This window comes from Chenopodium quinoa, unplaced genomic scaffold (assembly GCF_001683475.1).
Source record: "Chenopodium quinoa cultivar QQ74 unplaced genomic scaffold, ASM168347v1, whole genome shotgun sequence".
Taxonomy (NCBI): Eukaryota; Viridiplantae; Streptophyta; class Magnoliopsida; order Caryophyllales; family Amaranthaceae; genus Chenopodium; species Chenopodium quinoa.
The window spans coordinates 1,977,760-1,982,629 of NW_018742959.1; the positions used below are offsets into that span (position 1 = coordinate 1,977,760).

General features: G+C 33.0%; 1 long non-coding RNA gene across 1 annotated transcript; it reads right to left on the minus strand.

Moving 5' to 3' along the window:
• Positions 1–477: 477 nt before the first annotated feature.
• On the minus strand, positions 478–4,357 carry LOC110728736. Its single transcript, XR_002512752.1, has 7 exons — positions 4,003–4,357; positions 3,156–3,223; positions 2,931–3,060; positions 2,742–2,838; positions 2,268–2,622; positions 1,918–2,076; positions 478–643 (listed from the first exon to the last, which is right to left on the minus strand). It is a non-coding gene; the product is annotated as an uncharacterized LOC110728736 (long non-coding RNA).
• Positions 4,358–4,870: the final 513 nt, after the last annotated feature.

Here is a 4,870-nt window from a genome sequence, read left to right on the forward strand (position 1 = left end):
TAAAAAGCGTCGAAAATACGTGAGTCGAGAATTTGGAGGGACACAAAAAAGCGTCGAGAATATCGACGCTTTTATGTGTCCTAACTAATATACGAAGTGTCGAAAAATACTTATTTTGCGCATTATCCACATACTCAAATTTAGCGACGCTTTTTGTTGTCTTGCGCTTATTCGTGTCAGGCTATGGTTTGACGGGAAAATCTTGAAATATGAAAAAATGTAGACATAAAAAAGCGTCTAGAATTTTTTTTAAGCTTTTTTTTTCCTTTTACTAAATTATTACCATCATATATACATTATAGTTATTTAAATTTATCATAAATTAAATTAATAACATTAAAATTAAAATAAACAAATATCATAACTATATTTAAAAAATAATAAAACAATAATTAATCAACAACAATAAGAGTACGTAGTTAATTACAAAATTTACAAAAGAAAACATCAACACAATTAATAATAATAAAAAAAAACAAAAAAAAAAAACGTCGCATATTATAGTAGCTTGTCCCTAAATAACTAATATAAGACTAAAAACCAAAATAGATAGATGATGGCCTTATAGACGATATAGTCGCTTGTTTTGATGCTCAACTGTCCTGGCCTATTCTCTTGCTGCACCTACATTGCTTTTTCCAATCTTTAAAAAAAATAAAAAATACAAAGTATAAATTAGTAAATTACAAAATATAGGCTCAAGATTCAACATGTTGTATTTAAACAACAATGAAAAGACCAATATTTAAACCAGAACATACACATGCTGAGAAAACTACATACAACTTTGAGAGCATATTAAGAACTAGCCTTCACTCACAATTGAGGATCAAGTTATATCCAAGTATAGCTATTACAGCTAGGTAATGCCAGATATTCTTGTTGTACCAAGATGATTCTGCTTTATCGACAGATAAATGGCATAAATCCACGCTGCCCTCTACTCATTTTGCTAAAGCCAACAACAATATTATCCCTCATTCAAGAAACAATAAACTACTTTCTAGTAAAAAAACCCATCAGAAGTTCACAAATACCCATCTTAAAACCACTAGAAGTAACAAAGTGTATAAAACTGCCTGGTTGACTGAGGGAGGCATTCCGTATGTATAGAGCTTTACATGCAGATATGAAAGAAAGAGGTGTCATCAGAAAGTCCAGTTTTCACATGTCTGAATTGCATAGTTTTCCTTCCTCTTCAATTCCTCTCTAACAAAGAATGCTTCACACTTGCAGAAAACCAAAATTCTATAGCTTCCTGTTGACATCCCTCATGCCAACCTCTCACCCCCAATAGAATGAAAAGCAAAATGGGGCATTGGCATAAAGTGATCTACTAAAGAAATCTATTAAAAATTACAATACCAATAAAAAGGATAATCGACGCTTATACACACACATACAAGCTCTGAATTTCACACACATCTTATGTATTCAATGTTCACTAGAACTAATTATCCACCCTTTAAAAAACAGTAAAATGAACAGCAAAACATAAAAAAAAAAAATTATAGTCAGTTAGTGTCTAGCATAAAGCTAGCAAATTTTTTGCACATTTAAAGATGTAGGTTACAGCTTAAGAATGATAAAGAATCCTCAAAAAAGGCAGAGTACATTGTAGCTCATATTTTTAACTCCCAAATGAAAGTTATATGCAAAAACAGATTTGATCACATTAATCACAGAAGCTAGCCAATAACACTCAATTCCAAAGTCAGTCAATTATTGAAAGAGGGAACCCATGGGTTTAGCTTTCTATAGGAGGTTTTAAATTATGTTCTACTTTGGCTTCATTTGTATCTAATAAATAAGATATTCAACCCATGTACAATTGCATTTTCACTGTCAATTACTCAACCATAACAAAATCAGACAAGATTATGAATATATTGATGTTTGATGCAATGAAAATCGTACCTTAATAAACTTTGGCTTGTCTTAAACCACATGTGAATTGTAACTCTCAACTAGAAATTTCAAACAAATCTCTAATTCAGCATCAAACGATCCATCAGGGGCGCTGAACAATTTCTGATCTTTGACACCAAGTTAAAAAATCTTCATACAAATCTACGGCTGCAACAACATCAAACAGCTATAAATTGCAACAAACCAGCAGTATAGTAGCCAACAAACATATAAAGATATGCAAGCATCATATATTTTAAGGAGAAAGTTCCCCATATCATTCTTAACTTGTCCTCAATGAATGTCTAATATAATAGAATAATAGGGAAAAAAAAAAGGAAATTAGTAAGAAAAACTACCTTGGGAGCTATCAAAATTCAGTTCCACTCCACATTAGGAGGGGGAGGGGTTCATAAATATTTCTACACAACAGGCTCACACTACAAAGAATGAAACAATATGCCTAGGTAGTGCTATACGAAACGCTTATCGATAATCTTGAGGCTTCTCCTCATGCGCGCTACTTCTTTTTTCGTGTCTTTGTCATCAGCTTACTTGTTGCTGATTGTCGTATACAAGGTAGGCTCAGTAAGCTGCTGCCGCTGCTGCATACATGCTTTGGTCATGGGGGTGTGGTACGTATCCGTTACCACCACCATATATGTGTCCTCCGTAGTAGCCTCCATTCCACATATTTCCATAGTCACCTCTTGACTGCCATCCGTATAAATGAAGTGTTATTTAGCATAGAATCACAGTTCAAGGCAGAAAATAGAATCACAAAAACCTTAAATCTAAACAAGAAACAAACATAGACAGTAGAGAAAATATACCTGTTTGTTTGTAGGGTAGCGGCCCCATGAAAGACAGACAATTTGCTTTCCTATAACTGACCCGTTTAGCTTATTCAAAGCCTCTTCAGCATGACCTCTGAAGGTGATACAATCCACAGTTATAATGTAAGCAATCTAATGAGAGATCAGATCATCAAATTTTGTTTCAGAGCATGGTATAAGCCTCACCTGTTCGCAAATCGCACAAATCCGCATCCTTTCCATACTGGAATTTTAACATAAAATATCTCCCCATATTGAGAGAAAGGTTGCCTAAGATCCTCGTTTATGAACTAGGATCAAGCCCTCCAACAAAAATCTACAATAATAAAAAGATAGATTCATAATTGAAAGACAAAAAAAAAAACAAATTAATCTATTAACTATAATAAATTACTCTAGAAAGTCTATTACAGTTGTGTTTGACGAATCTCCTTCAGATTGAGAACCTTGTCCAGCATTGTTACTTGATCCATATCCACCTAGCAGCAAAAGATTATTTGAAAACACAAACATAAGAATTCATTAATGTCAAGCATCTATAACTTTTGAGGAAATAGATTATTTAGAAAAGCCTTCTTAATTTTTCCCCCCCTCCTGATTCTTTGTTAAACTATTCTTCATCTTAAGTCATAACCAATCATGGTCAACAAATCATGATATGCAATATATATACACTTGAGAATGACAGCGTCATGCTGCACACATATCATAGACACATACACAACATCAACGGACTGAAAAAGGGAGCCTTATTTAATTATGGTGTGTATGTCTGCAAAGATAATCTCTCTGAGCTTATTAATTGGTTGTTAGTATGTAGTTGCAAATTGGACTTTCATGAGAACATTTCTACCGAACAAATTAAACTTACAAACTAGTGGTAAAGAACTGAAGCCACTTATTCAATTATTATGCACAAAAGGCATGTTTTGTGAACTAGGCACCACAACAACAGAGGTAACTGCTATATTAACTGTTGATTTGGTTAAACAAAAGCAATATTTGAACAAAATTAATGCAAATCAATATAATTAAAATTATGAAGCTGAGTATTTTAGAAACTAACTCTATATCTGAAATAATTCTGCAATTGAAAAAAACTAACATCAAGAACTCTTATTACCCAGAAAAATGAATTCATCTCAGCTAATAGCCTAATAAGTTGAGAAATCACCCATAATAAATCACATCAAAGCAATAAAAAAGAAATAAAAAATTCATATCAATTTTATAAACTGCAAATCTCAAAGAGACATACATTCAGCAATATTCGCCCTTGCTGTTAGAGGCTCGACGATTCTACTGCCCACCATTTTCATGGAATATAATGAGAAGGTGATCTTTGGTTTAAGAAACCCCTTCTTTTTCTTCTATTCGAGGTCCAAACTCTGCTTTGGTCCAACCAATAACTCTAAAACTCTAAAAGAATGGAGTAACAAAATCAATGTCAAGTTTTACATGTAAAGAAATAGATCCAAAAAAATGAAATTAGCAATCCAGTAAATCACTAATGTATAAGAAAATATCTAGAAACTAAGAGATTAATTGTACAAATAGAAATTCAACAAAATCTATAACCTAGGGTTTGAAAACGAGTAAAATTGAATAATTGCAACTTGCAAGTTGTAGGAAATAAGTGATTCTCCTTAATCAAAGGAGTTAATTAGGTTGTAATTATGTTAGGAATATATTCTGCTTAGCTGTATTTCCTTATTTATCATAGCTCTTTGTGTATAAATGTAATGATAACCAAGAGTAATAAACGGACAGAAATTGAAAACCAAAAACACAATTCCGCTTATTTTACACATGGTATCAGAGCCGTAAGGTTCCGATCTTCGGGAAACCGAAACCTATTTAGTCTCATCATCTACCGGAAGGTTACCTTAAAATGGGGGACTCACCGGACGACAACAAAAAACTGATTTCAATAGAGCAGATGGAACAAATGTTCCAGATGTTTCAAAAATTAAACAAAAACCCAATCAACCCAGAATCTGGAAATGCACAAAGTGTGCGTATTTCAGAAAAACTCAATTACACAAATTACACCAAATGGTGTAAGTTGATGCAAATTGCAATTGGTGGCCGAGGAAGACTCGACCACATCACAGGCAACCCTTTAA